The sequence below is a fragment of the Coffea arabica genome, chromosome 1e (genome assembly GCF_036785885.1).
Source record: "Coffea arabica cultivar ET-39 chromosome 1e, Coffea Arabica ET-39 HiFi, whole genome shotgun sequence".
In the NCBI taxonomy this organism is placed as follows: domain Eukaryota; kingdom Viridiplantae; phylum Streptophyta; class Magnoliopsida; order Gentianales; family Rubiaceae; genus Coffea; species Coffea arabica.
Genome location: NC_092311.1, coordinates 44,687,507 through 44,700,874, shown reverse-complemented (window position 1 = coordinate 44,700,874; position 13,368 = coordinate 44,687,507). Strand labels below are relative to the sequence as shown.

The following is a 13,368-nucleotide window of genomic DNA, read 5'->3' as shown; positions in this document are numbered from 1 at the left end:
GATTTCAAACGTGGTATGACCCTTACCCAAACAGGTATGATCAAGGATGGTTTGATAATTCCAATTTTAATTATGCGACCGGGCCAATGGATTTTCAACAGCAAGAGTCTCAACAACCATCATCCATGTCAGGTATGTCTCTTCAGGAATTGATTGAATTATTTGCTATTAATACATATCGATTTCATCAGGAGACACAAGCGAGCCTTCGCGACCTGGTGGATCAAATGAAACAATTGACATCCAAGATAGCGCGATTAGCTTCTCACCTTGAAAAATTGCCCTCACAAACCATCGTCGACCTTGAAGAAGATGAGAGTGCAATTATTCTGACAAGTGACATGGAGCTACAAGAGTCTCAAGAAAATGGATCTAAAAATGCAATTGAAAAAGAAGTTGAAGTGCAAGAAATGAGACCCCAACATCAACTCGTTCAAGTGAATGAATCCAGTGAATAATTTCCAAATGCGGTGACATCTTCTCCATTCTTTAATCAATATTTTCCTGACTTCTATTCTTCAACTCCTGTTATTGAGATTGATTTTATTATACCAGAAAATTTTAAATTTCATGACAGGAATAAGTTAAGAGCGGTAATGGCAAAATATGTTGAACCAATAAATGCACGCGATGGAGGAGTGAGTGAAGAATCCAGATTATTGTTGACCGATTTGGCGCCATCTGCTAGTTCATGGAAGCCCGTAGCTCGTGTGCCCAAGAATTACTCTATTTACGAGAGCTATCAGGACCATATAGAGGATGAAACATTAAGACGAGCTACAAGATTTTATCCTCCCTGAACAAATATGACAATGTCTAGCCAAAGACATAAAAGAAACGTACTTTTTGGGAGGCAACCCAAATATTGGTTTTATTGTTTTTAGTTATTCATTTCTTTTGTTTTGTCGTTTCCCCGTTGGATAGTATCGGTATTAACATTTTCCTTAACAGTGGCCAGGAAGTGCAATCACACCGCGTCTCCTGAGGTCAGTGGACGGTTACCAATTGGCGTGCCCACGCGGTGTTTGTGTCTCCTGAGATCAGTGGACGTTTTATAATCTTGCCGTGCCCACGCGGTGTTTGACGACCAAAAATCCAAAAAAAAAAAAAAATTTAAAATTTCACATTGAGAAAATTCAAAAATTCGAAAGGCATTTTTTTTCTTTTTCTTCAAAAATTCAAATTTTGAAAATTTAAATTCGAAAAAAAAATTGAAAAAAAAACCCCAAAATCATTTTATTTTCTTTTCTTTTTTTCTTTTTTTCTTTTTTTCTTTCTCTCTTTTCTTTTTCCTTTTTCTTCTTTTCTTTCTTTCCTTTCTTTCTTTCTTTCCCTTTTCTTCCTCTTCTTCCCCGCTGCCCTGTATCCCTTCTCTTCTTTTCTTTCGCTTATTCGCCATCATCTCCCTCACTCTCTCCGATGCCACCAGTCTCCTTTTCTCATCCATTGCCGCACGCCGCTGACCAGCCTCCATCGCCGCCGCCTCCGAGCTCCAATCTCCACCTCACGGACCACCTTCAGTAGCTCCAAAGTTCGCCGCCAAGCTCCGAGCTCCACCGCCAGTCCACGCAGCCCGCCACCACCTCACCAGCTCACCTCGCTCACCACCAGCTCCAAAGGCCTTCCCCTATCGCGAACCATCTGCCCAATGCGCACGCCGCCACTCTCCCCTCCCGCAGCTGACGCGCCATCGCGAGTTCCTCTCTCACCTTGCACGAGTGCCTCTGCGCGCCTCCACAGAGCCACGCTGCATGCCTGCGCCTCTCTCTCCCTTCACCGCCAACGCAGTGCCGTTGTTGCCGTCCTTGCCGCGCCGCCCATCGCTGCCCCACGCGCCGTCACCACCTGTCGAAAAATTGACAGGTGGAGGTATTGAAATTTCCCCCTCGTTTAGTATTTTCCCTGAATCCTCATTTGCTGAAATTTGTGCCTTTTTAGTGGGTTTCTTGTTGGATAAAAACAGGAAGTGGTTTGCTTGATTTTCCCCTTCCCGTTGAACTATTTAGGAGCTTCGGTTGCATTTGTTGGTATTTGATTTTTGAAGGCTCCTCTGACATTTCATTTATTTGGGAGGTGTTTGGAGTTGTTTTGGGAGTTGCTAGCCAATTATTTCCCATTTTCATCTCTAGTGCTATTTAGTGATTGTTTGGGGTTTCTTAGTGAATTGAGTTTGCCGTTTGATTTAATTCTTCTCTATGCGTATACCAGTGGCACTGGTTGTGGTAGTTTGCCTAACATTTATTCATTCTCTTTGGTTGGCTGCTTGATTGAAAGCTCAGAGCTTGTGACTAAGTTGTTATTGCCTAAATTCTGACCTGCTATTACTGGACTTGCTGAATTCTTGGGGGCATTTGTTGGGATTTTGGGTGGATATGTGTCCAATTGCTGAAATTTGTTGCTTTGTTTAATCAGTCGCATTGCTCCTAGTTTGTTCGAGTGAAATTGGTTGGACGTCCATGGCCCATGGAGTTTAACTGTTACATTGTTTGGGGTGATTTTCTGGTATTGATTGAATTGTTGGGCGTAAATTGCTCAGGGCTTTACATTACTAATTTGGTGGGCCATTTATTGTGCACTACCCTTTTAAATTGGGAGATACCTGTGCTTATTGGGTTGATTGTGATCTTCACATATGAAGATCACATTCTTGAATTTGATGCATTAAAATGATAAAGGCACTTAGGTTAACCATTTTGGGCTTTCTAAAAACCAACCTTAATCAGATCTCCCTTAGTTGACCGTGGTTGAACCTAGACCTTTTCTTTGTTTAATAGCTCATTTTGTCACCCTTAACTCCATTGTGTTTGAATCCTTTTTATTTTTATCCCGTGTCAAAGGAATGCCTTGATTTTAGTGCATGATGATTTCGAATTGTGTGAAAGGGAATGATTGAAATTAGCGAGTGTGCCTATAGCTCCTTGTGGTTGTGCGTATTTGAACAAAAAAAAAGAGAAGAAGAAAGAAAGCGAAAAAAGAGAAGAAAAGGAGCACACTAAGAAAAGAAAAAGAAAAAAATAAAGGAAGAAAACAAGAGAAAAAAAAAAGAGAAAACAAAGAAAAAAGAAAAAAAAAAGAAGAGTTGCAAAGTGGTGGTATCAATATGTGCAATGTTGAGATAGTGGGGTGAAACCTTTGGTTGTGCTTGCACTTGCTAATTTTTTGAAAAATTTATGGGTATGCTTTGGAAAGATCATTGGAATGAAGAAGGAAATTGGAATTCATGCAGTAGGTCGATGGTATTGCCTTTGACATAATAAACCTAAATTATCCGTTTGATCCAACCCGTACCTGAACCCCATTACAACCCGCATCAAGATCCTTTGATTTTTGCATTACATTCGGTTTCAGTGGTGGCGATGTGATATATTAGCAAACATATGGTAACATCATTTTATCGTGTGGTGAGTGTGACCTCATTGTGTTTCATGTCGAAGTGGTGAGCAGTCATATACCATTCTATAAGAGAGGGTTAAGTCTTGAAATTTCTGAATTTGATGACATTGTTAGGAGAATAGGACACTTGTACTCGCATTTTGGACTGCTTCGTGTGTGTAGCTATAATTGTACCTCTGAGCTTTGAGATGCTTAAGGACAAGCACCGTTTTGGTGTGGAGAGATTTGATAGTGAGACAATTGTGCATTTTATTTGATGGTATTTGGTCTCAATTTTAACCACTTATCATGCAAAGTAATAGGCTTCTGCTCATAATTGGTATTTGTGTCAGTTGTAGGTGGTTGGTGTCAAAAGTGATGAAAAAAGGCCAATTTCCAGAAGACTAGTCATTCCAGAGTGTGCCCACGCCAGATACCGCAGAGTTGCGTTAAAAAGACGGACTGCGGGACCTATTCCTGGAAGCTGCCGCTGTTCTTGGGAGACGTATCTTGAAGTTGCGTGGGATTAGGAAACATCTTCAGAGGAGACCTTTGGTAACAACTCAAGGAGGAAAATAAGGAAGCTATCCTTTATAGAAACAAACTCTCGGTTGGTAAAGAGATTGGCTGTGCAAACGCTATAAAAGAGGACAACAATAGATTGGGTGTTTTATCTTCAAAATCTCGGACCTTTTATCTTTGTTTTCCTTTTCGTTCTCAACGTGAGTTCTAGACTAGCGGTTGTGCCGCTCTTTACTTTTCTTCAATCGACTAAAGTCCATGAAAGCTTGCAATTGCTTCGTCGTTATGCGGCAAAGCTAAATGCTTTTATCTAGTTGAGGAATAATCAAGATCCGGTGCACAATCAATTGTGAGATCGTTTTAATTGTTTTACTCTATTTTAAATTCCGCGTTCGTGGGTATTTAATTATTCTTTGTTTTAACAGCCTATTATTGTTTGGATTTATTGGATCAATGTGGCCAGTTGTTCAATTATCTGAATAGTATACTGCCAATCAGGACAAGGGTGCGTATCACTTGATTATCTTAAATTAGTGACGAACAGGACAATTTCATTACCTCGCAAGCAGTCTAATCGGTGCCGTAGGAATAATTAATCTAGTTTAAATGAACCCGCATGTGTGTTTGTTAATTAGAATTGGGTCTCTCTAATTCCTAAAACTGTTAATAGATTAAATCTTTCGAACGTCTCTAGGGTTATCTATTTTACAAAGGGGTAGTTTAAGAGCATCTCTGAACTACCATATAATTAAGGAGAGATTGGTAGTTTGGCGGTTGTTAAATTGTTAGAATCAATTTATTTGCAAACGTGTGAAATAATTCAGGTATCTATGATCAATTGCGTGACCCGGTGCCGAGATTATCTCCTTGACTAGGCTGTGTCAATGAATTGTTTATTACATTCTTTAGTTATTGCACTTCTTGCAATTGTTTAGTAACCTTCCATTTTTAATTTGTTTCTTTTATCTCCCTTCCAAAAATCTCCCAATTATCTGTGTGTGATAAGTCTACCAGTTCCCTAAGTAGACGACCCTACACACCACTATACTCATTCAGTTTCGGTAATAGGTCTAATATAAATTTTATTTTTGATAGTTTGACAGCCACCAAGAGTACAATTCCTTCTATCCCATTGGTACGTTGGACCCACAAATTTTAAGTTTGTTGTGTAATTCTTCAATCATATCTCAACCAAACTCATTTTTTGGACAAATTGGACTACACAGGTCAGTTCAACCGATTGAAACAGAAGCAAACAGGGGACCAATCTAGTTGAAAGGATATAAAATAGGTTAAAATCGGATCAATCCCATGCTGGAACTTAAGCTTGCTGGAGATTGAAATATAAATTAGACTAACGTACATAATCTTCTTTGTCCTGCTGAAGAATTGTTCACGGTTTGATTGTATGGTTGACTCCTAGCTACAATTCGTCCACGTCTTCACTGTAAGATTGGTTCTCTATTATAATTCGTCAACGTCTTCATTGCATGATTAATATCATATTTTACGCCAATCACTGCCCGCCAACTTTCCAAGTCTTCCGTGTTGGACTTGTAGTATTTATGACTGACCCTGTGTCTCAATCCATTGGAACCAATAAATTTGGCTCCACAATACTCTAAATTTTGTGTGAACTATGTGCTTATTTATTACCAACACTCTCTTTAACTCTCAAAATTCTCAAAAGCATATGGTTTCAGATCTTAACATGGACACAAAAATAAGTGGAGATTTTCGTCTGCATGCATGACAAATAGATTAGCGGTTAGGGTTTTTCTTATAGTGGTTGTCATTTTGTTAAAGCTCTCCCATCATCAATTTTCTTTTTTCTTTACCAGAGGAAACTGTCATTAGCAAACTACATTGCACATGGTTGGAATATCCCCAGAGAGAGAGAGAGAGTAGATCTCAACTGTGTACTTTTTCCTTTTTGGATCGATCAAAACAGTTTAAACTTTGCCAACAAAATAAATTTTTGAGAAGTAGGATTCAGATAATGTTACGTAACAATAACATAACACATACTTTTAATTGTGAACAATCTTATTATTTCATGTCACTGTTACGAAATTATATAACTTGTGTCTTGTATACGATGAATTATAATTTGTCACTAAAGCTTTATACCATTTAGAAATTGGTTGCGTAATCATTTTTGCCCCAAATTTCCCTCTTCTTTATTTTAAGCTAATTTTCTTGTCTTCTTTTTTTTTTGGATCATTTAGAAATTTTCTTTTAAGTATGAGCCATTTCATAATTTAAGTTGTATTTAATATGCTACTTACAGATGGGATACAAGATAGACCCCCTCTAGCTGATTCTAGATCTTTGGCCATGTACCGATACCCCAGTTTTGAAAAATTCAAAATCGCCCAGATACATAGACTCAATATGACATTGTACGGTCTGGGCACTGACAGTAACATTTTCAGACAAAAGAAAGAAGATTTGGGGTAAAGGATTTAGGGAAACTATAACAATAATCTGAACAGGTAGTGGCTAGATATGCTTTCCTAGCAGTTTTTTTTTAAAAAAATCTTCGATGACCTTGAGTGCTTTTTTGTTTCTATTTTGTTTATGTTGACTCCTTTATAGCTTAATATCCTTTATAGGGCAATAAAGAATGTATTGTTAGTTATATTTGGTTTCTGAGGGGTCATGAGCAATTGGAAGGAAATGATTTTCTTTAGCATTTTTTTGTGATGCAGCTATTGGGATGGATCCCTGAATCTTTGGTACATATAATTTTTGGTATTTTACAGGATGTAGATAGTTCCTTTTTCTGTAATTGTTTTCCAGCTAAATTTAAAGATAGTACTGTTGGTGGCCTTGACCCTTCTTCCCTTAATCTAACACGTTGGCCACGCCAGTTTTTAGAATCTTCCTAGGACCATTTATAAGGTTGATAAAAAAAAAAACAAAATCATGGTTGCAGAATGGCTTTGATACTAGAGGTACATGATATATAAATAAGGGATGAAGCATGCTTGGAGAGGTATATTTGTTTGACAGATGGCAGAGATAGACATTAAACGAAGATGTCCTATAGTCAAGTGATGTATGATACTTAGCCATAAAAGTGGATTTTGATTGTTATTAGTATAGCTGTCAAACAAACCCATTTATTTAAATTTATCCATATCCGCTAATGAATAGAAGGATATGGGTATTTTAAGTTTTTGTATATGGGTATAAATGGATTACCTGATAATATTCATTTAATAAATGGGTATTATTGGATAACGTATCAAATCCAATTAGCCCATTTAGAATTGTCTTCCCCTAAACCCCCTCTCTTCCCCCACCCATTTTTTTTTTCAGATTCTTCATTTTGTCATGATGTTAACTACTTTTGTTTCATTATTATTATTATTTATGAGTTTTATCTTATCATTTTATTTTCTCTTAGTTTGTTAAGTTACTCATTTTTCAGCATTATCAATTTATGACAAGTTTTAACATCTTTTCCTACCTTTTCAAGATGAAATTTTAAATTTACACACGAAAAAAATATTTCAAAATTTTTGAATCAAGTTTTTATATTAACTTTTTATAGTACTTAGGTCAAATTTTTATATTCTTATTGTTCAATAATTAAATAGTATGTAATTTTGTGACATAGAGTACGGATGAAAAAAAATTGGTAATTATGTTTATTGAACATTATAAGTAAATATTTAAAACTAATGATGGGTGCAAAGGGTGGTACAAATTGATAACATAGTTTACAAAAATGAATTTAAATGAGTTTTTGAAAAGTTAAAATAAATGGGTTATAAATGGATAATTGGGTTACCCAATTCATTTTTTGACTTACCCATTTATATCCATTTAATTAAAAGGGTATAAATGGGTTGACTCACTTATACCCATTACCCATTTTAACCAACTCAACCCGCCCAAATCACCTATTTTGGCACCTCTAGTTATAAGAAATTAGGAAAGATTGTTGTTTGGAAGTATTTTGATCAGTTCTACTTTTTTCCCCTTCTGGTTTACTGTCTAATGTTCCTTTGCTTTATTTACTTCAAATAATGCTAATCGATACATTGTCAATGGAGGGAGGGATGTTTTCCTTTAATTATTCATTGCATTTTCTCTTTGAGAAAAGTGAGAGTTGAATATGAGGTGGAAATACAGTGGAGATTAAACTTGTATTTTCTCCTGGGGAAAAGGAAAGTTTTTAGGGGCTGTTGGAAATTGAGAAGGACGAGTTAAATATGATGTGAATAGTCACTTAATTTTTGATCATTTTAGAGGTTTCTGCAATTTCTTTGTGCAAGATTGTAGCATGCTATATAAACAAGACACTGGACAATTAACCCAGCCAACTGATACAAGTTAGATGGTACTAGCTGAAATGCCTAGGCTCAACTTCCTGTTGTTTTAGGAAATAGAGAGAGAGAAGAAAATAGTCATTGTGGTAATTCTGAACTGATGCTTGAAGTGTGTTTTGTGCACGCTTCTCATGATAGATGTTGGATAGTGTAGGATTATAACTCGATGCAGCTGAAATTCATTTGAGATACTGTACGGCATAGATCTTACAGGCTCAAACAAGTATCATATACAAACAAAGGAATTCTATTATTTAGTCTTTCTTGCGCCTTGTATTGTCTACAGTTTTGGCGTATTGTTTAGTAGTCATCTGCTTAAATTCACCCTTTTGATGATTTAAGATGCTTGTCACTCTTCTCATGACTACGATTGTAAAACCCACGATTTTTGGCTCAATTTTTATATTTGCCAATTAATTAAATGGATATTTATCATGAGTAAAAGTAAAAAATAAAAATAAAAAATTGTAGGATAGGTTAAAGGATTATTGAGGGATAGAAATGAGATAAGATAGGGTAAAAGTTCATAGCAGTTAAAACTCTTATCTAACCCATCTACTAGTGGGTGGTTATTAGGGTTTAAGACTTCTATCAAATAAAAAAAAAAAAACTTATTCCCTACCTTTCATTGTCTACCTCCCCTTAGGGCAAGAGCCATCAGAGAATAGAGAAGGAGAAGCAAGTGTCGCCGTCAATCAATCAGACGACTAGGCCCCTAGACCTGTAAGTCCCAAATTCACGTGAAACTTCTTTTTAAGTTCTAGTAATCGGATTAATTATTCTAAAGATTTTACGGATATGTATTATATTATATATAGAGAGATGTATGCTGGTATATGAGATTTAGGAGGATTCGTATCTGGATTAGTAGGATTAAGGTATTAAATTTTATTATGGAATGAATAGGGTTTACCCAAATCGATTGGAAAGTTATTAAGAAAAAAAAGGAGAAGAAAAGAACTCGCCATTGCTGTTCTCTGCCATTGCTGAAGGCAAGCTTCAGCGATGCAAAAAAAAAAAAAAGTCAAAAGTCGTCCGCAAGTGCTGCGACTTTGGTACGGAGGAAAGGTTAGCCCAATTGAAAAAAAAAAAAAATGCTGCCTGCAAGTGCTGGCAACAAAGGCTCCATTAGAAAGGTTGGCCCAAATCTTTCGAACAAGTAAAGGAAAAAAAAAAACCTTATATTAATAATGATAGATTCTAATATATATATATATATATATATATATATATATATATATATATAGTATGGGTTTAGTGAATGTCCAATAATTAAAATTTAGGCATAATCAACCCACCTTTTTGGACTAACGTAGGAACTAAATTTCAAGACCCAACCTAAATTAAGTGAATATTTTAAAAGATTTCGTCAGTCAGGCTTATTTAATTAGCCTAAGGTATTTAAGTAGAAATCTAAGACACTTTAATCTATCACTATTAGATAAAGTTATGCAATATAAGATAGGTTTTAAATTTCTTTTAAATGCTTAAAATAATCACAATAATAATAACAATATAGATGTAGATAAAGTAAATTAAAGATAAAAGCGAAAATAAAATGAAAATATAAATACAAGTGGAGTAAACTAAGTCAATAATTATAATATTAAACCAATATATATATATATATATATAAATAACACCTACACATGCACAAAAGTGAAAATAAAGCGAAAGGTAATAATAACTAATTAATAAATATATATAAGTGGTAATAAAATAAAGTAGCGACAACAAGGGCGATAATAATAATAATGAATAATTATAAATTATAAATTGATATAGTAAGATAGTAGTCAAAATAATAAGCATGCTTATGAGTAATTATTCTCTTTTAAATTAGGAAACTTTACTAAAAGGAGAGCCGTTCCGATTAAGAAACTTTCTAAAAATAGAAACTTTCCAAATTAGGAAACTTTCCAAAAATAGAAATCATCAATTTAATGAAGATGTTATTAGGATTCATATAATAGTTTAGACACGAATATTTGACTTACTCAGAGTTTGTATATTTATGCATTTATAGGAAATAACAACTAATTAGGAAACCTATGCATTTGATAGGTATGGTACCAGTTTAAAAGATCTAAGATAGTTTCACTCGAGCAGCCAGATGAAGGTAGGTGGTACTTACCCTTCTGAGATTTCAAATGTGCAAAACGAAATTCTTGTTTTCAATCCGATTTTGTTTAGTTGACTTGAAAGGTGTTTGATTAAATGCTTTACTTGGATACTTATGAAAGTTATATTTTACTATACAAAAATGGACCATGTGACTTATTTGAAATGTTTGGATATGTTCTTATATACAAAATGAGCTGAATCTTTTATGAAAGCAAAGAGTTATGTATACGGTATATGAATGAATTTTGACAAGTAAAACTCAGAGCAGTCATGGAATAGACGGTAGGGGCTATAGTCCTGTCTAACGCGCATGGTAGCCTGGTATAAAGCCCAACCGATTGGGGAGGTCATGGTAGCCTGGTATAAAGTCCAATCGATTGACCGATTGAAAAAGTCATGGTAGTCTGGTATAAAACCCAGCCGATTGACAAGGTCATGGTAGCCTGGTATAAAACCCAGCCGATTGACCGATTGACAAAGTCATGGTAGCCTGGTATAAAATCCAGTCGATTGATAAGGTCATGTTAGTCTGGTATAAAGTCCGGCCGATTGACCCAAGAATGAAATGAGATCAATCGATAGTCATGAAATCTATTGGTCGCCCACCTAGAAGGGGTCTAATCTCTAGGCTGAGTACTCAGTAGCCGGTCATTTCATGTACTTGTTATGAGCTGATCTGATGGAATGATTTATGAACTGATTTGAAATGAGACTTATGAATTGATATGAGTTGATTTACGAATGGATATGAAGAGATTTGTGACTTGAGACGAAATGATTTATGACTTTACAATTTCTCATGTACAACTATCAATAAGATGCTTTTAAATTGCTTGTCCTTATTTACTGCTGATTGCTTTACAAATGACGTTACTTTCAAAATTATGGATGTGAATGATATGCAAACGATTTGAGTTATACTTATATTTGTATATGTTAACAGGTATTTTGGGAGGAAAACATCTAGTCACCGTATTATGAGTGGCCAACTAGTATTTATAGGAGTGCAAACCTAACAAACTATTTACAAGAATACCCTTACTAATTTATTATTTACAAGAATACTTATATTCTCTTAACACTCCCCCTCAAGTTGGAGCATATATATCATAAGCATCCAACTTGTTACAAATGTATTTCACCCTAGAGCCCCCTAAACTCTTGGTAAACACATCAGCCAATTGATCTACAGACGGTACATGAGATGTCTTGATAACTCCGTCAAGCAATTTCTCTCGAATGAAATGACAATCAACTTCAATATATTTTATCCTTTCATGAAACATTGGATTAGACGCAATATGAACAGCTGCCTGATTATCACACACTAAATTCATAGGCTGAGTAACAGGCTCTTCAACCAAACCAACTCACACACAGTGTGAGCCATAGCGCGATATTCAGATTCTGCACTTGATCTGGAGACAACTGTTTGCTTCTTACTCTTCCACGACACTAAATTACCATCAATAAATACACAATATCCTGTGGTCAATCTTCGATCTGAGGCAGAACCAGCCCAATCTGCATTACTATATCCTTCAATATCAGTGTGTCCATGATTTTGATACAGCAACCCTCTTCCAGGAGCACTCTTAAGATACCTGAGAATCCGTATAACAGCATCCCAATGACTAGTACGAGGGGTATCAAGAAATTGACTCACAACACTCACTGCAAACGAAATGTCAAGTCTCGTTACAGTGAGATAATTTAATTTACCCACAAGTTTTCGATATTACCTAGGATCATCTAGTAATGTACCTTGATCTCCTACTAATTTCACATTAGGATCCATAGGAGTATCCACAGGTCGGCAACCTAACATCCCAGTTTCACTCAGCATATCGAGTACATATTTTCTTTGACATAAATAAATTCCATATTTAGACCGAACTATCTCAATACCCAGAAAATACTGTAGATGACCTAAATCCTTTGTCTGAAAGTTCGCCTGCAAATTGGATTTAAGTTTCTGGATCCCCACAACATCATCACCTGCAATCACAATATCATCCACATAAACAACTAATAAAATTTTACCAACATTAGAATGCCGATAAAATACAGAATGATCTACTCCACATCTTGTCAAATCGAATTCCATGACAACACTAAACACTACTAAACCGGCCAAACCAGGCCATCGTAGACTGTTTCAATCCATATAAGAATTTTTTCAAACGACAAACCAACCGCGAATTCTCCCCCTGAACAACAAATCCAGGAGGTTGTTCCATATATACCTCTTCTTCCAAATCTCCATGCAGAAATGCAATTTTCCCATCCAACTGATGCAATGGCCAATTGTAAGTTGCTGCCAAAGAGATAAGAAGACGAACCGCGGTAGTCTTTGCAACAGGAGAAAATATTTCTAAGTAGTCTACTCCATACACTTGAGTAAATCCTCTAGCTACCAGACGAGTTTTCAATCTATCAATAGAACCATTAGGCTGTACTTTTATAGTGTACACCCATTTACAACCAACGACAGGCTTACCTGAAGGACGAGGGACAAGATCCCAAGTACCATTTTGTTCCAAAGCAGACATCTCTTCTTACATAGCTAATCTCCAACCAGGATGATTAAAAGCATAGGTAATAGACTTAGGAATGAAGATAGAATCAAGGGAAGCAACAAAAGAAGAATATGACATAGAGAGACGAGAATAAGAAACAAAATTAGAAATAGGATGGGAAGTACAATGTCTCTTACCTTTGCGTAAAGCAATAGGAAGATCTAACTCAGATGAGGGCGTCATACCTGGATTTGAAGATTGAGAGTTAATTGGTGAAGTGCGTGGCATATCAGGAACTTTCTCAACCATGGAACGACGAGAGTAAACTTGAAGATGAGGACGAGATAATCGAGCTATGGAATCTAGTGGACTAGATAACTCAGGTAATAAGGGACACTGGTCTAACTCACAAGGCATACTGTGTTTGATAAAATATGGAGTGGATTCAAAGAAAGTAACATCAGCACAAGTAAAAAATCGATTTAAAACTG

General features: G+C 35.9%; 1 pseudogene; it reads right to left on the bottom strand.

The window, feature by feature from the left end:
- Positions 1–12,910, bottom strand: part of LOC140018587 (uncharacterized mitochondrial protein AtMg00810-like) — a 34,045-nt pseudogene extending 21,135 nt beyond the window's left edge.
- Positions 12,911–13,368: the final 458 nt, after the last annotated feature.